The following is a 23,678-nucleotide window of genomic DNA, read 5'->3' as shown; positions in this document are numbered from 1 at the left end:
GCTGTGTATTTATTGTATACATGTGATGTGGGGAGTGAGTTCAGGATCATCCTATGCCACCATCTTGAACCTAGTTGAATCTGGTTTTTTTTTGTCTTTAAAAATAATTAAAATATTATTTTGAATACTGTTTTTTTAATATACATGCATCGTAAAAATATTCTCCCCATGTAGTTAAGTAAAACATCTATCATCTTACATATTTGTATTTTTTGGCGGGGGGAGACATTTAAGTTTTATTGTCTTTGCAACTGGCAGTCACCATGTTTTACAGTAGATCCTCAGGCCTTATCATGTTACACCTAGAAGATTTTGCCTGTTATTTTACGTTCTCCCTCTCCCTGTTTCACCCACCCTCTAGCATCTGGCAACTACTTTTATATGCTCTTTCTTTTGAGTTTCATTTTTTTGTGGGGGGAAGGGTTCCACACCTTCCAAGGTGAGGGATGGTTCCAAGTCCACCCACATTGTTGCAGATGGCATAATTTACTTCTTTCTCATGGCTGAATACTATGCCACTGTATGTATATACCACATCTTCTTTATCCATTTATTTGTTGATGGATACTAAAGTTGTTTCCATATCTTGACAATTGTGAACAATGCTGAAATGAACACAGAGGTGCAGATAACTCTTCAACATTCTGTTTTCATTTCCTTTAGATATATGCTCAGAAGTGGGGTAGGGTGGTTCTATTTTTTGGTATTCCATAGTGTCTGCACTAATTTAAATTCCAAGTTTATTGAAATTTTTGGTAACTCCTTTGTACCTCAGGAAATTCCTCTCTCACTTCACCTCACCCTAGTCCTAGCCCTGATGAAAGACTCCCACTAGTTCCAAAACAGTCTTTTTAAAATAGTTCCACCAGATAGGGTTTTCGTTGGCCTGACATTGGTCCCATTCCATCTCTGAACCAATCATTGATACTTAAGAGGAATGCAGTGCTTTTCTTGGGCTCTGAAACTTGCTGGGATCAGTCCCTTTCCAATTTCTTAGAGTGTGGCTTTCCAGAAATGGAGTCTGCAATGGGGATTCTTACTCAATTCAAATTCTTACTCAATTCAAATTCATTGGAGAAGGGGGTTGAGGAAGTGGGAAGTTGATAATCAAGAATGTGGTTTCAGGTGAAGACAAGCTTCCGCATGATCCCATTCAGTGAGACCAGCCATGTGCTAGTCAGTCATTGGCTGAGTCCTGGTGGTGGTGGACGGAGGCACCTCTCTTGGCCTGAGGACATTTCTTTAGAGAATGAGCAGCTGTATATTGTTATCAGCCAATACATACAGCAGCTAGGCCACATGTACCAATAAACAGGTCTGGCCAGGGCCCCATGAGTCCATAGTGAAAGGTGTGATCCTGAAAGATACAATTATCAGGAAGGAAAATGGATGCCACTCTGGCACTTAGCAGATGGCCTTTGTACTTAGCTCTTTAGGAAGGGAAATGGAATTGATTGTTGCTTAATGATATTTGTTTCAATGAGAAAAAGTTATAGCACATGCACTTTCATATATCTGATCTGGAATGTTGAAAAGCAAAAGCAGCTGCTCAAGTTGCCTTCTTGCTGTCTGTCTTTTAAGTAAAAACTTGGAGCAGAGAGTCAACAAGCAGGGATACTTACCTGTGCTCACCACCCTGTCTTCATTCAACCCACCCGAGTCACAAAATGCCAGTGAATCATGCTGACAGTCCACGTGCAGGCCTGGGAATAGCTTGACAAGATAGAATTATGATGAACAAAATGAACTCCTTCCTTAAAAATTCCATTAGGGGAAGTATCATGGCATTTAGAGTTCCATATACCAGGGAAACTGCCCTGGTGGAGTGAACTTCAGTCAGGAGAGGAAAGAAGAGACCGCTGTCAGCTGCAAGTCATGCCACAGAGCCTGCATAAATGCTCCTCTGTCAGCAAGGGGGGGAGCCCTGTCACCCTTTCATTAGCAGTAATTGAATGCCTACAGAGGCAGTAATTACAAATACCAGCCAGGCCTCACAGGCTCATCTGTCTTTGTTTATCATCACAGTAAGGGTATTGATCATTACTAGGGCCATCCTTTCCTTTGGATAGGGACAGGGAAATTGGATTAATAAGGCCTGGCATGTATTGTGTAACACATACTTGCAGGGAAAAGGCAGATCAGAAGTGCTGAGAAATGGCGAGCACTTCATTTCCTAGGGTGTCAAGCCTGCTAACATTCTTGGGTGCTTCCTTTACAGGGGCTTAGGCTCAAATTTTCCATCATCTAAGCATCCTTGCTTTTGCTGGAGCCACTAAATACAGAGCACAACATACACAAATACAAAGCAAACTGAATAGCTCCCATTTTAATTCACATTTCTGTAGGTAACAAATAAATAGAGAAGGTGGTTAGAGACCTCACTGTTCTGAAAGCTGTATGCCTTGTGTCATGGTAGCCACAGAGTTGGGGAGGAGAAAGTTTTTATAGAAGCAGTACAGCTAATCAATGAAAAATAAAACGTAGAATTAGAGCAATGGTTCTCAAACACTAGCATGCATCAGAATGGCTTGGAGGGCTCTTTAAAACACAGACGCTGGACCCCACCCAGAATTCCTGATTCAGAGGTCTGGAATGGGGCTGGAGAATTTATATATTTTTTTAATTTAATTTATTTTTTTTAATTTACTTCCAAATTAGTTAGCATATAGTGCAGCAATGATTTCAGGAGTAGATTCCTTAATGCCCCTTACCTGTTTAGCCCATCCCCCCTCCCACAATCACTCTAGTAACCCTCTGTTTTTTCTCTATATTTAAGATTCTTTTATGTTTTGTCCCCCTCCCTGTTTTTATGTTATTTTTTCTTCCTTTCCCTTGTGTTCATCTGTTCTGTGTCTTAAAGTCCTCATATGAGTGAAATGATATGATATTTGTCTTTCTCTGACTAATTTCGCTTAGCATAATACCCTCCAGTTCCATCCAGGTAGTTGCAAATGGCAATATTTCATTCTTTCTGATTGCCAAGTAATACTTCACTGTATATATATACCACATCTTCTTTATCCATTCATCCATTGATGAATATTTGGGCTCTTTCCATACTTTGGCTATTGTCCATAGTGCTGCTATAAACATTGGGGTGCATATGCCCCTTTGAAACAGCACAACTGTATCCCTTGGATAAATACCTAGTAGTGCAACTTCTGGGACAGTTATATTTTTAATTTTTTGAGGAACCTTCATACTGTTTCCCAGAGTGGCTGCACCAGTTTGCAGTCTCAAGAGCAGTGCAAAAGAGATCTTCTTTCTCTGTATCCTCACCAACATCTGTTGTTGCCTGAGTTGTTAATGTTAGCCATTCTTACAGGTGTGAAGTGGTATCTCATTGTGGTTTTGATTTGTATTTCCCTGATGATGAGTGATGTTGAGGATTTTTTCATGTGTCGGTTGGTCATCTGGATGTCTTGTTTGGAGAAGTGTCTATTCATGTCTTTTGCCCATTTCCTCAACTGGATTATTTGTTTTTTGGGTGTTGAGTTTGATAAGTTCTTTATAGATTTTGGATACTAACTTTTTATCTGATATGTCATTTGCAAATATCTTTTCCCATTCTGTTTGTTGCCTTTCAGTTTTGTTGATTGTTCCCTTTGCTGTGCAGAGCTTTTTATTTTGAGGAGGTCTCAATAGTTCATTTTTGCTTTTGTTTCCCTTGTCTCTGGAGGCGTGTTGTGTAAGAAGTTGCTGTGGCCAAGTCAAAGAGGATTTTACCTGATTTCTCCTCAAGAATTTTGATGGCTTCCTGTCTTACATTTAGGTCTTTCATCCATTTTGAGTTTATTTTTGCGTATGGTGTAAGAAGGTGGTCCATGTTCATTTTTCTGCATGTTGTTGTCCAGTTTTCCCAGCACCATTTGCTGAAGAGACTGTCTTTATTCCATTGGATATTCTTTCCTGCTTTGTCGAAGATTAGTTGGTCATACATTTGTGGGTCCATTTCTGGGTTCTCTTTTCTGTTCCATTGATCTGATTGTCTGTTTTTGTGCCAGTACTATACTGCCTTGATGATAACCGCTTTGTAATACAGCTTGAAGTCCAGGATTGTGATGCCTCCTGATTTGGTTTTCTTTTTCAAGATTGCTTTGGCTATTTGGGGTCTTTTCTACTCCCATACAAATTCTAGGATTGTTTGTTCTAGCTCTGTGAAGAGTGCTAGTGTTATTTTGATAGGTATTGCATTAAATATGTAGATTGCTTTGGGTACTATTGACATTTTAACAATATTTATTCTTCCTATCCAGGAACATGAAATATTTTTCCATTTTGGGGGGCCTCTTCTTCAATTTCTTTCATAAGCTTTCTATAGTTTTCAGTGTATAGATTTTTCACCTCTTTGGTTAGATTTATTCCTAGGTATTTTATGGTTTTTGGTGCAGTTGTAAATGGGATCAATTCCTTGATTTCTCTTTCTGTTGCTTCATTGTTGGTTTATGAGAATGCAACCAATTTCTGTGCATTGATTTTATATGCTGTAAATTTGCTGAATTCATGGATCAGTTCTAGCAGTTTTTTGGTGGAATCTTTTGGGTTTTCCATATAGAGTATCATGTCCTCTGTGAAGAGTGAAACTTTGACCTCCTCCTGGCTGATCTGGATGCCTTTTATTTCTTTGTGTTGGCTGATGGCTAGGGCTAAGACTTCCAATACTATGTTGAATAACAGTGGTGAGAGTGGACATCCCTGTCTTGTTCCTGACCCTAGGGGGAAAGTCTCAGTTTTTCCCCATTGAGGATGATATTAGCATTGAGTCTCTCATATATGGTTTTTATGATCTAAAGTTATGATGCTTCTATCCCTACTTTCTTGAGGGTTTTTATCAAGAAAGGATGCTGTATTTTGTCACATACTTTCTCTGCATCTATTGAGAGGATCACATGGTTTTTATCCTTTCTTTTATTGATGTGATGTATCACATTGATTGTTTTGTGGATATTGAACCAACCCTGCATCCCAGGTATAAATTCCACTTGGTCATGGTGAATAGTTTTTTTTAATGTACTGTTTGATCCAGTTGGCTAATACCTTGTTTAGAATTTTTGTGTCCATGTTCATCAGGGATATTGGTGTATAGTTCTCCTTTTTATTAGGGTCTTTGTTTGGTTTTGGAATCAAGGTAATTCTGGCTTCATAGAAAGAGTTTGGAAGTTTTTCTTCCATTTCTATTTTTGGAACAGCTTCAAGAGGATAGGTGTTAACTCTTCCTTAAATGTTTGGTAGAATTCCCCTGGAAAGTCATCTGGCTCTGGACTCTTGTTTTTTGGGAACTTGTTTATTACTAATTTGATTTCTTTACTGGTTATGGGTCTGTTCAAATTTTCTCTTTCTTCCTGTTTCAGTATTCATAGTGTATACGTTTCTAGGAATTTATCCATTTCTTCTAGATTGCCCATTTTATGGGTATATAATTGCTCATAATATTCTCATGTTATTGTTTTTATTTCTGCTGTGTTGGTTGTGATCTCTCCTCTTTCATTCTTGATTTTATTTATTTGGGTCCTTTCCTTTTTCTTTTTGCTCAAACTGGCTGGAGGTTTCTCAATTTTGTTAATTCTTTCAAAGAGCCAGCTTCTGGTTTCATTGATCTGTTCTACTGGTTTTTTGTTTGTTTGTTTGTTTGTTTCAGTAGTAGTGATTTCTGCTCTAATCTTTATTATTTCCTGTCTTCTGCTGCTTTTGGATTTTGTTTGCTGTTCTTTTTCCAGCTCTTTGAGGTGTAAGGTTAGGTTGTGTACCTGAGACCTTTCTTCTTTCATTAGGAAGGTCTGGATTGGTATATACTTTCCTCTTATGACTGCCTTTGCTGCATCCCAGAGGTTTTGGGCTGTGGTGTTATTTTCATTGGCTTCCATGTACTTTTTAATTTCCTCTTTAACTTCTTGCTTAGCCCATTCATTCTTTAGTAGTATGTTCTTTAGTCTCCAGGTATTTGTTACCTTTCCAAATTTTTTCTTGTGGTTGATTTCAAGAGTCATAGCATTGTGGTCTGAAAATATACACGGTATGATCTTGATCTTTTTGTACTAGTTGAGGGTTGATTTTGCCCCAGTATGTGGTCTATTCTGGAGAATGTTTCATGTGCACTGGAGAAAAATGTGTATTCTGCTGCTTTAGGATGAAATGTTCTGAATATATCTGTTAAATCCATCTGGTCCAGTGTGTTATGCAAAATCATTGTTTCATTGTTGATTTTCTGATTAGATGATCTGTCCATTGCTGTAAGTGGGGGTGTTGGAGTCCCCTACTATTATGGTTATTATTATTAATGAGTTTTTTTATGTTGGTGATTAATTGATTTATATATTTGGTTGCTTTCAAAATTTGGTGCATAAATGTTTACAATTGTTAGATCTTCTTGGTGGATAACCCCTTAATTATGATACAATGCACTTCTTCATCTCTTGTTACATTCTTTATTTTAAAGTGTAGATTGTTTGATATAAGCATGGCTACTCCAGGTTTCTTTTGTTGACCATTAGCATAGTAAATGGTTCTCATTCCCCTTGTTTTCAATCTGAATGTGTCTTTAGGTCTAAAGTGGGTCTCTTGTAAACAGCATGTAGATGGATCTTGTTTCCTTATCCATTCTGTTACTCTGTGTCTTGATTGGAGCATTTAGTCCATTGACGTTTAGAGTGAGTACTGAAAGATATGAATTTATTGCCATCATGTTGCTTGTGGAGTTGTAGTGTCTGGTGGTGTTCTCTGGTTCTTTCTAGTCTTGGTTGCTTTTGGTATGTATGTATGTATGTATGAATGTATGTATTTATTTATTTTCATCATTTCTCCTCTCAGAGAGTCCCCCTTAAAATTTCTTACAGGGCTGGTTTAGTGGTCACAAACTCCTTTAATTTTTGTTTGGGAAACTTTTTATGTCTCCTTCTATTTTGAATGACAGCTTTGCTGAATAAAGAATTCTTGGCTGCATATTTTTCTGATTCAGCACATTGAATATATCCTGCCACTCCTTTCTGGCCTGCCAAGTTTCTGTGGATAGGTGTGCTGCAAACCTGGTCTTTCTTCCCTTGTAGGTTAAGGACTTTTTTTCCTTGCTGCTTTCATGATTCTTTCCTTGCCTGAGTGTTTTGTGAATTTGACTGATATGCCTTGTTGATGGTCGGTTTTTGTTGAATCTAATGGGAGTCCTTTGTCCCTTGTGGATTTTGATGTCCATGTCTTTCCCCAGGTTAGGAAAGTCTTCCTCTGTGATTTGATCACTTAACCCTTCTAACCCTTTTTCTCTCTTTTCATCTTCTGGGACCCCTATGATTCTGATGTTGTTCCTTTTTAATGAGTCACTGATTTCTCTAATTCTTAAATTGTGCTCTTTTGCCTTAATCTCCCTCTTTTTTTGTCCTTCATTATTCTCCCTAAGTTTGTCCTCTATATCGCTGATTCTCTGCTCTGCCTCATCCATCCTTGCTGCCGTGGCATCAATTGGAGATTGCAGCTCAATTATAGCATTTTTTATTTCATCCTAACTAGTTTTACTTCTTTAATCTCCACAGAAAGGAGATAACCCTTTATAGTATTAATACTAATACAACCACAGCTAGTATTCTTATTATAGTTATTCTAAATTTTGGTTCAGACATCTTGTTTGTATCTGTGTTGGTTAAGTCCCTGGCTGTGGTTTCTTCTTTCTTTTTGGGTGAATTCCTTTGTTTTGTCATTTTGAAGGAAGAAAAGGAATTAATGAGGTAAAAAAATTAAAATTAAAAAAATTAAAATGAAAAAATGAAAAACACCACACACACACACATGCACAAAATCAAATAAATTATGCTAGATCCTAGGTGTGTTTGGTCTGGGTGTTGAAAAGGGTTTAATAGATTATAGAACAAAGGGGAAAAAGAAAAGGAAAAAAAGGAAACATTTGAAAATTTGAAAAAACGAATACAATGAAATAGAGTAAAATGAAATGATGGACATAAAATAGAATTTGAAAATTTTACAAAAAAGTAAAAAATATAGGAGAAAAAAATTAGAAATATTTTTAATAAAAATTGAAAATAAATATTAATTTTTTCTTTATTTAAGAAAAATAAAAGAAATGAAAAAGAAAAAAAGAAAATTGAATAGATGAACCAGTGAGCAGACTGAAATATTAAAATTACATCATTTTCCCTTAGAAGTCAACCTATGATGCACTTTATAGTCTGTAAACTAAGCAGGTGGAGAGACCTGTGGTGTTCCTGAAGAGCAAGGTCGGCCCATTTGGGCAGGGTTTACTGTAACAGCTCCATTCTCCACTAGATGGCACTGCTTAGCTTACTAGGGTGGGTTGTTGTGGCGCTTGTAGGGGCCCATGCACATGCGTGGGAGAGGTGAAAATGGCGTCACTCAGCTACCCAGTCTCTAGTATTGGAACTCTGTTCTCCCAGATCAGCAGTCACGCACCAGTCCTTTGTCTCCAGCTTCCATCCACTCCCCAGGCAGCACCTCCCTCCTGAGTTTTATCTCATACGTGGCTGTTTTCCTGACCCTTTATTTCTGAGGGACTGTGGCCTTGCCCTTCTGCAGGAGGGTCTCACTGAGCAGTGGCCGGGTCCCGGATGCACCCAGGAATGTTCAGGAGACCGTGCTGTTGCTGATGCCCAGAGACTGTGGCTGGGTGCCAGCCCACCCCAGATAAAGTTCACGCAATCATGTGGCAGCAGCGTTTCAGAGATTATGGCAAATCAAAACACACATCTGGCACCAGCCTTCATCCTTGATGACCTTGTTCCAGCACCAGTGAATGTGGTTGTTCTCCGGAATCTCCTGGCACCTTTGCCTGATGGGGGGGGGGGGGCACACTGTCTCTATCTAATGTCCTCCCAGCAGGGGAACCGCCTTTCCCTGTGTGGCCTGAAGAGTCCCCTGGACTTCACTCTGCTCCTGGGGATTCGCCCTTCCCACAAGAGCACTGCCAGGTATTGAGCTGTGGAGTTTCAGACTCTGCACTCCCCCTGTTTATAGAGTCTCAATGGAATTTAAACCCTCTCCTTTCTCCTTTCTCCTTTCTCCCTTTTTTGTTCAGTCTCTTGTGTATTCTTTCTTTGTCTCCAGCTGCTTTTGGGCAGGGGCTAGGGGGATATGCTTTCTATACTTTCCCCTGCCCACCCACCCCTCCATCTCTGTCTTCTCTCCACAAGCAAAAACAGCTCCCTGTCCTCCCTGGCTTCTCCCCAGTTCACCTCTCCCTGTTGCGCACCTGCTGAGTTCTGTGGTTCAGGTTGTGTTAATCCTCAAATCAGTTTTCTAGGTGTGCAAGATGGTTTAGTGTTGATCTGGCTATATTTCTTGGATATGAGACACGAAAAAATCTTCCATGCTGTTCTGCCATCTTGGTTCCGCCTGGGGATTCTATATTTTTAATAAATTGCCGGATGCTGCTGCTGCTACTGGTTCAGGACCACAGTTTGAGAACTACTGGATTAGATAATCCCCAGACCTTAATGAAATAACAGATGTAGGAAGTGATCATCATTGACTTGAATGTCACACACAAAAAAGAGACAGTTAATTGAACACTACATGCCTACTCATGGAAGTAGAGAAAACCACTAACAAGAAATATCAAAACACTCATCCTGAACCAGTCAAGCCCGGTCTAACTACCAGTTTATGGGAGCTACAGGGGACACAGAAGCAAGTTAAACAATGTTGCCACAGGAATGCAAAGAGCAAAATCCAGAAAAGAGAAGTAGGAGGGGAATGTATGGATTCTAAAAGACTTAAGAAACACAAAATCCCAATGATTGGATCTATTTGAATGCTGTTCTGATCTTGAACTGTGAAAAAGAAAATTGTGATGACATCAGGGAATTATTTCCACTACCCTCACTCTTTGCATGCCTGGATTCCTTCTCAACCTTTGATTGTGCATTTTAATATTATCTTTTCAAAGAAGTATTCTTTAATAATCTGATCTAGATAGCACCCCTTCTCTATGTTTCCCTTCTATTCAACTGACCACTTATTGTCATTATGCATTTATTGGTTTGGTTCTTTGTGTCTCCTGACCAGTCTGCAAACTCCATGAGGCAGTGTCTTACAGTGTCATGTCTAGTACACATTGCTAGGTACACAGGAAATGTGTGGTATTTATTTTCTGAATTAATGATGAATAAATCAGGGCATTTTAATGTTTTCAAATTATTTTCCTTACCTCGTTCTAATTATGTTTTATCTGTCCTTATCAGTAGCCTCTATGTATGTAATACTTGGACATTGTTTGGTGAAGTCCAACACATTGAGTGATTTGTCTAAGGTTGTAAGTTGTGCTGAACCAGCATAGCCAGGCCAAAAGCCATTTCCACTCTGATCCTGGTGGTCTTTCTGTTCTATTAAGTTTCCATTCGGTCTTTCTGTTCTAATAAGTTTCCATTCAGAGATGTCTGACTATCTAGAAATGGTAATTTTTAACAGCTAAACTTGATAGTTTTGGTGGAAGAGAGGGGGCTCTGTTGATCTTTCTCTGTGTTCATAGAGGTGGGGTTGTGAGCACCTGAAATGCTGTATATTTCAGTGAGGAAGTAGTTGTGTATTTGGAAAGTTAGTAATCCCTGAAGTGGGTTGATTTGCCCACTTAGGTTGCAGGTAGTCATTTCAATTTCCTGACCATTCTGGAGTGGAATTATCTGCTCATATCCTGAGCATGCCAGTATGTCTAGGATGTCTTACATTCTCTCCTCTCTCTTTGAATCTCTATTTCTATAAATCCTTACATCTTTCTCCATCTCTGTCTCTATGTCTATATATCATTTTCTCTCTTTGTCCATTCCTATATCTTTATCTCAGCTTGTATCTCTCTCTTTATCTCTGTCTTTAGCACTATATCTCTATCTCAATCTCTTTATCTCTACATCTTTCACCATTTCTAGCTCTTTCTCTCTCTCTCTCTCTCTCTCCTCTTAACCTCTTGCCTTTTCTCAGCTTCTGCCATGTTTATTTCTGCTCTCCTTCACAGAAAAACTTATTAAAAGAATTGTCAACAAGTGTTGTTTTTCATCTCTTACCTCCTCTCTCTCTTTTTTTTCTATCCACTTCAATTTTATTTCTCTTCTTTCCATTCTTCTCAAACTGTCTTTGGCAAAGAAATTGAGAATTCCCATATTTCCAGATCGAGGAGTGTTTCTCATGTTACTTGACTACAGGAAGGTTGGACACTGACCATCCTTTCCCCATTGATTCACTACTCTCTTGGTGTATTAGTCAGGATCAAGTCACTACCATTAGAAATAATCACAAAATCTCAGTGGTTTAACATAATAAAAATTTACTTTTTGCTCATTATACTAGCCATTGTGATAATAAAGGGGAAAAGAATACAGAGGATTGTGTAGGAGATTTTTATGGGTCAGGCTTGGAGTAACATATATCACTTCCAGATGCTATTTGCCATTTCTTGGTCCTTCTTGGATATAAGGGTATGCTAAGAAATGTAATCTCAGGCTGGAAATTTGTTTACCAGCAATAATTACACTATGGAGGGTGAGTGTGAGTCTGGTGAGTGACTAACTAATCTTGGCTATAGATGGAAAGGCACGCAGCTGTCAGGTCATGTGTGTGTGTCCCCGAATGTGCGGAGAAATGCTTAGTGTATTTCTTCTCTAAATCCCATCTCTGCTTTGACCAGTGGAAGTCACTCTCCCAGGTTACCCTGCTTTCTTCCCAGTCAGAGTCTTAGCTCCTTATGAAGATAGTCCAACAGACAAAGATTTCTTGGGGCACCCTAATCACTTTTGCACCTACATCTTCTCTAGAAAATGTACCACTTAATCCAAGATATTCTCTTACAAAATCCCTTTAGAGTCTTAATTATCCTAATAAAAAGGAACTGGATTTATCAGTTGGAGGCACATTCTTAATGATTTCATATTTAACATGATCTCTATGCTCTTTGGGCTCTGTATACTTTGGGATAGTTTGAGTCAGACAAGGAATATCATCACCCAGCATTGTACCAGAATTCTGCGATACTTTCTATATAAGATATAGGACAAACAAATCCTATGCTATATTACAAGTACAGCATGTGTAGACAATTAATGGCTATATTTCATGTGGATGCTTAAGGCTTTTAATTTTAAAATTCCCATAAAAATCATAAGAGCTCTCACCATGCTTCTCTTTTATCTGAAGCAAATTTATTATATGGTAGGTCTCTTGATAGTGTCTCCATTTCTTTACAGGGGCTGGCTCAGAGCCAAACACATTCCAGGGTTGGCATGGGAAAGTGAGCGCTGGACACTAAGCCATGAAAAGCCCTTTGCATAAAGAGCCCTCCACATGGTTTGCAAAATGGAGAGTATCACACTCTGCTTGACTATGACCGACTTAGCCCTTAGAGAATATGCCCTTATAGATGGCCCAAGTCTCTTCCCTTTGGACATGGTTTACTCCAAAAGATTTAATTGGTAGGGGAATGCCATCAACATAAGGTCTTTATCTGTTCATGATAACTGAAATTCTTGGCGCACTCTGCTACCTCTCAGTGCTTGAAATAGCATTAACCAGATCATTCACGACCATTATACTGAAGTATGTGAGAAAACGCACATAAGGACTAGTGTGCCTAAGGGTGTAGTATACCAAGGCCTGTCTCTGGCTGGATTCTCCATAGTGCAGAATAATTCATTTAAATAAGTTTTCACTGGACACTTAATGTTGTACACCCATTACTGGGTAATTAGGGATATAAGCAATAAATAAAATAACACAATGGATGCTGTGATACCCCTTCAAGATTGAAGAACTTAACTCCTGGTCTGGTGTGAATGCTCTTGGCTGACAACCTTCTACTGTCAGTCCTTTTCAAGAATTGACTCAGCTACAGAGCTGCCTTACCCAAGTTCACAATCCCTTCCTGTGACAGCCCATATACAGTGATTTTTCTGAAGGTCTAACTGTGAAGGGCCATCCCCATATCCTAGTTTCTCATAGGGTTGACTTAGCCCTTGGATGAGCCTGCATTGCAACCTAGCTGTTCCCTTCAACTAGTTTTGCTTTCTCTCTGTCTCTTCCTCAGGTGTTCTCAAGAATATTCTTCCATAATCTTCCTGCATGCTAATGTCTATGTCAGGGTCTGCTTCCTTCCTCTGATTGAGGGGCTCACGGTCTATGGGACCAATGAAGGAGAAACAATATATACAACTCTTCTGCTCTTATTCTTCCTTTCTTCAAGACAAGAATGAATGTGCCTTGTCCCAAATGGGAGCAAAGCCCGATAATTTCCACTTTGCATAGGCAGAATATGAAAGAATGTTCAAAGGCCATTTATTCTTTCCTCATTTCTCTTTCACAATTTCTTTCCCTGTACACTTGTAGAATGCCTTGATTTTAATTTCAAATGGTGGATGGGGCTTTCAGTAACTCCCAGGTAGACATTACATATTCTACCATGGATCTAAAAGGCCAACTCCCAAGTAATAGGTTTTGGAAGATCAATAACCAAGTTGTTCCCAGACTTGCTGAAGCAGGTTTTACATTTATAATGTAAAAAACAAAAGGCTCAAAGAAAGAAGTGAGTTCATCTAAAGAGAGCTAGATTACATCATTAAACCTTTAATTAACCTGATGGCTTTGACTTAAGAAAATCAATGGAGCTTTCTCACTTGTAGGAAAGAAAACTTTAATATTTTATGTGCCAATATTTATCTTTTTTTTCTAATATAGCATACATTTTCTCTGGTGGGTGTCTATTGTACTTTCTTTCTTCTCAAAGTTTAAAACTGGGCATTTTTTTATTGTTATCTACTGGAAATATGATAACTGTATTTGGAATAAGATTTTATTTTTTAAAATTTGTTTATTTATGGAGCAAGTGAGGGAAGGGCAGAGAGAGAGAGAGAGAGAGGTAGAGAGAGAGAATCCCAAATAGGCTCCATGCACTGTCAATGCAGAGTCAGGTTCAGGGCTCAATTCCATCAACTACCAGATCATGACCTGAATCCAAATCAAGAGTCAAATACTTAATTGCCTGAGCCACTCAGGCATCCCTGGAATACGATTTTGGAAGATCTTAAAACTTAGGGGTGCCTGGGTGGCTCAGTCGGTTAAACATCCCCACTGTTAATTTCAGCTCAAGTCACAATCTCAGGGTTTGTGGGTTTGAGCCCCGCGTCAACTTCCGTGCTCACAGCATGGCACCTGCTTGGAATTTTCTGTCTCTCTCTCTGTCCCGTCCTCATTCACTCTCTCTCTCTCTCTCTCTGTCTCTCAAAATAAATAAACTTAAAAAGCAAATAAAACCCTTAAAACTTGGCATAAAATAAGATACCTAGTGTTTTAGTTTCAAAAGTCTTGGGTATAAGGAGAGGGGTTTAGGGAGGGCATGAAAGCATTTTTACATGGATATAATGTGGTTCAGTTTGGTTCCTTTGGGAGTCTTTTGAATTTTTCTCTTGAATTGTTTATTTTAATAGGAGTTCACTGAGTAGCAAAGTACTGGACTTGGTCCTTTGAAAAGACCCAAAAGAAGTACTCATCTGTGCTTCTAATTTAATTGATTTACATCTACCTAATGCTCAGATGTGGCTATACTTTCTGGTTTAGTGCTTATGAGCACAGGCGATTCTGTTAGTATATACAAGTTGCTAGTAAACAGCATGAAATAAACCTGGTGGTACCAGGGACACTTTAAAATTCTCCTTCCAACCTCATTCACTGGTAGAGATATGATACTTCTCTAAAGGACCTGCCATATGTGCATGGAAATTTCCCTTTTGTTCCTTCAGTTTAGCTTTATGATTCTAGCATTTAGTGTGCTTTAAAAATCTGGTTAGGATTGAATAATTCAGGTTTCATCTTAGGAAATATAAACTATTCTTGATTTATGTGGTAGAAATTCAGGGAATCAGGTATTTACAGCCACACTGGAGGGCCCAGAAGATCAGATATAAGGCTGGACCTGAAGATAGAGCTCCTGGGACTATATTGACATAAATACAGAAGTAACTTGAAGGGCACAAGAAGATACGAAACAAATAAGAAAGACCTTACCTTCTTTAATGTTAAAGGAAAAAAATAACTGGAGACACTTACATAGTAATAATTGATTTTTGTTCCAGAACATATTAAAGCAGAAAAATAAATAGTCCAGTTGAGTGTACTTTCCGCTATTTTTATGTGACTAAACTGTGGTAACAGGAGTTGGGTGACCCTTTTGGCTTGGGGATATGATGACTTGGCCATCATTTAACAAGGTGTGGAGAAGGGAGAAGAGCAATATTCATCATTTTAACTGGGAGCAGGAATTTTTTTTTAAATAACACGTCGAAGAGGAAAGCACAGGACTGGTACTGGTGTGTGAGGGAAGGTAATGAAAGGAAACAGTCCTAAAAAGTACTTTTTTTGTGGTATTTGAGAAATGGTAAAGACTTTGAAGTCATTTTGAAATTATGCTTTGGTTGTTGAACATTTTTCAAACATTAATATTACTCTCAGCTAGGCCACATGGATTATGGCCTTGGTATAGTTACAAAAATAAGAGCACAAATGGTCAGTCTTAAGGATTTTTAGGTCTGCTTCACATCTCAATAGACCCCTTACTATTTTTTTAAATAGATAATTCACAGTCATGTGAAATTTCACGTCACACAGGATAACCTGAGCACATGATTACTGAGTGAAGTGAATTGGAGGAAGGAAACTCTAAAGAGCTATCTTTTGGGGAAAGTTTCTCCTCCCTGAGTTGTCCTTGATGCCATCTCATTGATTTCAAACTCTGCTATATTATTTTCAGCTAATATATTCCAGGTCCCGTGATAGGTGCTGGGGAGACCAAAGGCAACAATACTTTATCACAGTAGCTAATAGTCTGATGGAGGAGCTAATAAATCTTCCATTTCAATAGGGCCCACATAGTATTTACTCAATACCCACATACCAGGCCTGATGTCTGTAATGATAAACAAGGTAGGCATGATTTCTTCCCTTGTGGAGCTTAGAGTCTGGTGGAAAAGGCAGACCACTGAGCAGATGTTTACCACTAATGTGTTATGTGCTACCAGAGTAAGCGTGGGTGATGAGTAAGTAATGAAAGTGCAAAAGAGGACAATTCACCTGGTCCAGTAAAGTCATTTGTCATAGTTGTTATAATTAATAGACCAAATTCCATACATTGTAATGAACTAAAGTCTGTACTTTATGCAGATTTCCTTAGTCTTTGCTTAATGTCTATTTTTCTGTTCCAGAATCCCGTCTGGTATACTATTTTTAGTTGTCATGTCTCCTTTGACTTCTCTTGGCTGTGACAGTTTTTTAGACTTTTCTTACTTTTGAAGACTTTAACAATTTTGAGGCATATGCTGATCAAGAATTTTGGAGAATATCCCTTTGTTGGTTTTTTTCTGATACTTTTCCTTGATGTGACTGAGGTTTTGGGTTTTGGGGAGGGAGACCACAGAGGTAAAAGTGCCATTTTCTTCATATGCTGTCTATTTATCTAGAAATGTTTACCACTTGGTATTGACCTTGATCATGGCTGATGTCCTCTTTGTCAGGTTCCACACTATCCAGTTGCCTCTCTTTTCTCCATTTCCTCATAGTGTACTCTCTTTAAACTAGTCATCATGTGCACTGTGCATGTACAGCGTGGGGCATTGTGCTCCACCCTTTTGACAGGACAGTATATCGGTTAGAGTTCTTCTTGGAGATTTGTGTCTTCTCCTCTGTTTACCATTTATTTATGTATTCAGTCATTGATTGCCATTAGTATGGACTCATGGATATTTATCTTCTACCTCGTGTTATAACCCAATGCCACTTAATTCTGTGGCTCCAATTGCTCCCCAGTCCTAGAATGAGCCAGTGAGCTGTGGTTCCTTTCACTGGAGAAGGGTATGAGAAGCCAGGATCCGAATGCTAGGAGCACACCTTACCACTAGGTGGTGTTGCATTTAGACCTCAGCTGACAAAGGCAGAACTTATATGTATATATGCCAACCTGTGTATATACACATTTCTACACATATTTCAGTATGTGTCTATATCTATGTTAAGCTATATAGGAGTTCATATTGATGTCCCTGACACTAATTCATTACTGCCTGGATCATTCTGGCATTCTCCCCATGTCTGTCTTTAAACTCCCATTGCAGTAGCAGGAAACTTGCCCCTACCATCTGCCTTTCTTTCAGTCAATAGTTTAATTCTATTCTATTCTATTCTATTCTATTCTATTCTATTCTATTCTATTCTATTCTATCTCTCCCCATATATATATATATATATATATATATATATATATATATATATATATCTCCATATATATATATATATATATCTCCACATATATATATCTCCACATATATATATCTCCACATATATATATCTCCACATATATATATCTTCACATATATATATCTCCATATACATTTATATATATATATGTATATATATATATATATATATATATATATACACACACACCATTTTTTAATTGTTGCATCCCAATAGCTTATTTTTTAATTGTTGAATAATACTCTGTTACATGGATATACCATAGCTTGTTTATTCATCACCTATTAGGGACATTTTGCTTTGCTTTCAGTTGTTAACATTATGGATAGTGATACTATGAAGATTTATGAGTGACTTTATGTAGAGATAAGTTTACTCATCAGCTGGGTAAATACCTATGAGCACAATCACTGGATTGTATAGTAAGACTATGTTTAGTTTTGTAAGAAACCAACAAACTGTCTTACAAAGTGGCTGTACCATTTTCCAAATGAATGAGAGTTCCTGGTACTCTACATCCCTGTCAACAACTGGTTTGTCTTTTAAAAAATAATTATTCTAATAGGTGTGTAGTGATAATTCCCATTTTTCAACTCACAGTTTCCTAGTAACAAATGATATTGAACACATTTTCATACACTCACTTGCCATTGTATATCTTCTTTGGTGAGGTGTGTATTAAGATGTTTTGATTACCTGATCTGCTTTTCAGACTCTGTAAATCTCCCTTTGCTTGTTACTGTGGCTCTTATCCAATTTATTGCTGGCAATAAATCCAATATTGCTGGCAAAAATAAAATTCTTGGAGATATTAAAGAGTGTTAAACTCTTAATTGGAATGAATGGGTAGAAGGAACCTCTTTAAAATCTGACTATCTGAAAAGAAGAATATGTGCTGAAATTTAGATTTGGATCCAAAGTTAAGAAGATTCACCTTTGGATCTAACATAGGTAAAACTTGGAAAGATCTCTTGGTGATGCCAGCACATTTGTGCCCTAGGATTTTTTATTTTTGTATTCTGTGGCATTTGTGTTATTATTTGCCATTTGGGGATCACTTTGCCATATATTATGGTCAGGGGAATTTTTCTGGGATTGTATGATCCTGACTCAAATCTTAAGCACTACCAGGATTTGAACGATTTCCCATGAGATGTCTAGTATTAAGACAATTATTTCATCCTTCCTTTCACATTTGGAGCAATTCTTGTGCTAGTACTCACTGAGTTCTAGTTTGATGGATTGACTTGCTTAAAACCTGGCAGGACTATTCAGACTCCATGGCAGTCAGTGTTCAGGCTGTGGCTCTTCATCTAGAATACAGGATGGGTGGCAAGGAAATTCTTGGCATACTGCTTCACTGAGACTTGTAAACAATAATTAAATGGACTTATGCATCCTAATTCTGCTCTATCATTTCCTTTTTTTCCCAAAACACATGAAGGAGTTTTAGTTCTGGATAATAAACAACAAGAATCATAGCACTCTGCATTTAAACCAAATGAGCTCAATGAGGGTATACAATTCTTGCAATTACAATTTTACTGTTTTGCATATATTCACAATAGAAGAAGAAAACAAAGAAGCATAGGCTCCTTGGTATGCTGAGAGATGGGAACTTATAAAAAGCTTTATGGGACTTTTGGTTGTCACATCATTTGGAATCCAGTCCCAACTTGGCCTGTGACTGGTTCTATGATCTTGGACAAAGCTCTTGTGACTTTTGCGATTAGTACTCCTGTTTAAATTAGTACTCCTGTTTAATATGTGGAGGCAAATGATATCTGATTTACCTTCAAATGCAATATGTGATAATAGATCCTAAAACAGGCTACAGTTTTTGGGCAAAGGAGAGAGAGCAGAAGAGCTGGTGATACCACATGTATTAACTGCTTTATTAAACTTGCATTGACTATAGTTGCCCACCAGGGGACATCCAAGAGCACTACAAGATCTCAAGAGTTGTTTGTAAATCAAATTTCTGTAAATTGAATCTTTCTTTCCTATTGACAAAATTTCAGAGATGTGTTCCCACAGGAAAATAGTGGCTCCTAGAGCAATAAAAATTATGCTCAAGGATATAAACAGTTTTAACAGCAGTATTTAAAGGGAACATACTGAGTAATATATCCTTGATATTATAGTGCCTTGCATTAAATTGGATTTCTGGTAAGGCAGCAATTTTGTAAGTTTGTGGAAAGAGTTCACTTCTTTTGGCAATGAATATTTTAATATTTTCATTGTTTTTTAATGCAAATATAGAATTGTTACTTCTTAATACTGAATACATGACCATTATGTCATATTTCTGTACCCTCTGTCTCTGTTGTTTAGTGCCTACCATGGCCAAAGAAGGGCAAGTGTATAACCACAGGTGACAGGACTGGAAAAACTCTCAGATCATTGAGTTTAGTCCTCTTACTATTGATGAGGAAACCAAAGTGAGACTGATGAAATTCTTTGCACAAAGTCATACAAATAGATCAAGTTGAAACTACTATATATGTTTATTTCTGAGGTCAATAGTGAGTAACACCAGCCTTCTCAGAGTCAAGTTAAGAAAATATAGGCACAGTGTATGGAATATTTCATGTGGGGGAGCACACCAAAAGATGATATACAAGTGATTAAGAAGTTTATGAAAATCCATTCAAGGTGGCCTGCATTTCTCAGGTCATAGGACAGAACAATGATTGTAATGTAGTAAGTGGAAATATAATCAGTTACATATGAATGGGGAAAGACTGTAAGAAGAAGAGAATGGTTTTGGTAGGGCTAGGATAGGTATTCCAGAGCTAGATGTTGGCAGTGTGTGTTTAGTACCTTTCAGTGGCAAAAATCAACTCTTACTGCAGTTCAGGTATGAGTTCTTACTGTAGCCTTAACAAAATTGCCCTAAAAAACATCCAGCCCTTTGTTCTAAATTCATACTCCCTAGTATATCCATCTGTAGCTTCACTGCTGAGGGATCTGGACTAACATTAGTTCCTATTTTCCATTTATGGTGTTTCCAAAAGCAAATGTGACTATACCAAACTCTTAAACAAGAAGACATTAATTATTGAACCAAAGTGTTCCTTACCTTTGCAGGAATACTCTCTCAATCAGCAGCATTAGGGCCCTTTTAGTTGTTTCAGAGGCCAGGGTCTAGCCTAATATTGGCCTTCTTTGATGCATATTTGTCAGTTGATTCATTATATCATCTTCAGAATGCAACCAGAAGGACAGGTTGTGGGTTCGTGCTTTCATTATGAGGTGGCATGAGAATTTATCACCTCTGACCCTCCTGAGGTCAAAAGATGTTTTGTTCAGTCCAGAATTACAGTTTCTGCAAGTCTTTTAAAATGGCTGGGTATTTACACATTGGGCAATCTATTTATTGGTATCCCTCCAATTGCTCATGAATCCAGCAAAAAAACTCAGGTATTTTGAACACTACTAAGCATCTCAGATATTGTAGGTTAGGAAATAAGATGATTAAAGGGAAAGAAAATTTATGTGTATTTTAAAGAGAAGCAACATATTCCTGTTTTCTGTTTTTACTCTATCTTCAGTGTCTCCTTGGATCGGGACCACGGTGATTTTCGTGATTGCTGGGACAGGTTGGGCATGCCATTTCAGGCATTTAGAATTGCAATCGCGAAGTTTTCTGGGCACTTAGCATTGGAAATAAAACTTTCAATCTGTCACACTGCAACATTTTGATGTCTCAGGCTTCTGATTTGAGAATGATGGGGACCTAGATGGGGGACTAAGATTTCTAGTGATTAGAACAGGATACCCCCACTGGAAACTAGCAGACTGGCTTGTGGCCCATGTGCTTCAGGTTCTTGTATTTGATTGGCATGAATCAACTTTCTCATGTCAGGCAACTCTGGGCTTTGGCCAGGCTGAAGCTCAGGTCCTTGGATTATGGTCCCTCCATTTAGGGAGGTCTCTTAGAACTTTCTACTCTTCAGAAAATCTCTGCACTCTCTGTTGACTTGTCATTTCCTCCACCTAGTTCTCCTGACTTCTCAGTCAGGCATACCTTTTGACAAATATGCTGCTGACCCTCTTGTACAAGTAAATTTATTTCAATGTCTAACTCTGATGGTAAGCATTCTAGATTAGATTCTCATGCCATCTAGTTTAGCTTCCTAATCTGTCTACATAAGCAGAAATTTTCCCAAGACTTCATATATGTATTTATATGTTTAATCTTGTAGTTAGGCACTTTATATCTTGTTGCTATTCAGTAGTTGTTAATCAGACAGAATGAATTAAAATCAAGTAAAGAACACAATCAGACAAAAATTAGACTAAATAGTTGGTGGATGTAAACCTCTCATATAAACCAAAATGTTAATATCTTGAGGATGTATTTAAAAAAGGAGGAAAAAATGAGAAGGGGAGAAGGGGGAGGAGGGCAAGGAGAAGGAGGAGAAGAAGGAGAAACTTGAAGAGAAGACTAACAATAAAATTTAGAAATAGGCCCACATGGTACTCTTGCTTCCACTTAGAAGAGAAATCACAAATGTTTGTAAAACATGATACAAAACCACAGTTGATTTATTGCCAAAACACTTAAAATTCAGGCTTCAACCTACCAGGAAACAGGTTCTTTAATGGTGTTTGCTTTGCTTATCACAGAAACAAAAGTTAAGAAATAATTGTGTTTGAAGTAGTCCATGATAATTATGACAGGGTGATCAGGCTGACATTAGAAGTGAAAATAACTTGTAGTTTCAAGTTGATAATCATCCAGTCTGACTTGGCAGAGTCTGGTGATGTTTTTCATGGTAGTATCCATTCTTATTGGTTGTGATACCTGTTGGGTTGGGTGATGTTTTGTCTATTATGTGTTTTCAATCTCATCCTTAGTTTTGAGTAAAATATACTTCATTGGCATCTTGCTGTTAGGGCAACATCTTGCTGTTATGGCAGCTAACATTTATTGATGACCTACTATGTGCCTTTATTTTATCCTTAAAACTTCCCTAAAGTAGGGAGTGTTAGCCTCAGGATATGCCTGAGCAGTTGAGGGTCTTGTGAAGTCAAATGTTGCCCAAGATCACAGACTGAAGATGCTAAATCAGGAGCTGAAACCATCCTGGTCAGCTTCTGCTCTTTTTACTCCTGTCTTTAGATAATCCCCTCCCTCATCTTTCCCTACTCTTAGGAAGACCCAGAGTCATAGACTCACATCAAAATATGCACCTCTGTTTCACACCTTTAACTCATGCTGTCCCAGGCAAGGCACAAGCCAAAAAAAGGTTTTAAGCAAAATTAAAGTCCAAGAGCTTTATGGGTGAAATCACTATATTGTCTTTTGGGGTATTTTGATTCTAAACATTATTATCTCTCTAGTTAGAATAGAAAAAGCAGGAAAATAAAAACCCTCCAAAACCAAATAATGTGACTACTGATTTCTTTATTTCCTTTATTTCGGTCTTTCCTCATGGGCTTTTCTAAATTATTTCATGTCTCACTCCTTTAATCATGAGTTAATTTTGTGGCACCCACTGTAATTTTGCAGTTTACTTAGTCTTTTACATTATTTATATTTTAAACTTTCCACTATCTGCCTTCAAGTAATTTTATGGGACCATGTACCACACAAGGACCTTCCATTCCCTCCCACACATCATTTGTACTGTTGTCTTGATATACTTCTGTGTGTGTTGCAAATGCCACAGAACAATGTAATGAAGTTTGCTTTAGGCAGTGAGTTTTCTTTAGGAGACATTTAAAGTAAAAAATATATACATGTTTACCTTTATTTGAAGCATTTACAGATCTTTTCCTTTCTTTATATAAATGCAAGTTTCTGTCTGAGATCTTATTCCTTCTGCCCAAAGAACATCCTTTGTAATTTCTTAGATCACATGTTTGCTGGCAACAAAAATATCTGTTCATTTGTTCTTTTCTAGAATCCTATCCAGAATACCTCCTTGTATGTGGTTGACATGTCTCCTTAGGTTCATCTTGTTTGTGATGGTTTCTCAGAATTTTTGTTGAGAAGCCTGAGAAGTCCCTTATTTTGACCTTATATTTTAATAAAATCTTAGTTTGGGGTTAATTTTAGATAGACAAAATGTGAAGACAGTACAGAAAATTACCATGTACTCTACATCCACTTTCTTTCATTATTAATATCTTATGTTCATATGGTATATTTGGATACAATGTTGACACCTCATTATTATTTGCATATTGGTTACATGTAAAATATAAAGTATGAAAGTATAAAAATTGTGTTATCATTATATCTCCATGGTGCATTTATTAAAATTAATGGACTAACATTAGTTATATTTTTATGGACTAATTTTCTTAGTTTTTATCTAATGTCCCTTTTCTAGAATCCTATCCAGAATACCTCCTTGTATTTGGTTGACATGTCTCCTTAGGTTCATCTTGTTTGTGATGGTTTCTCAGAATTTTTATAATTTTCA

The 23,678-nt window shown here is 37.7% G+C and overlaps 1 long non-coding RNA gene across 1 annotated transcript in view; it reads left to right on the top strand.

Moving 5' to 3' along the window:
- The window catches only part of LOC109496972, a 703,487-nt gene that overhangs the window by 147,708 nt on the left and 532,101 nt on the right, over positions 1–23,678 (top strand). The gene's annotated exons all lie outside the window — the stretch shown is intronic.

Source organism: Felis catus, chromosome A2 (assembly GCF_018350175.1).
Source record: "Felis catus isolate Fca126 chromosome A2, F.catus_Fca126_mat1.0, whole genome shotgun sequence".
In the NCBI taxonomy this organism is placed as follows: domain Eukaryota; kingdom Metazoa; phylum Chordata; class Mammalia; order Carnivora; family Felidae; genus Felis; species Felis catus.
This window is presented reverse-complemented; position numbering and strand designations above follow the sequence as displayed.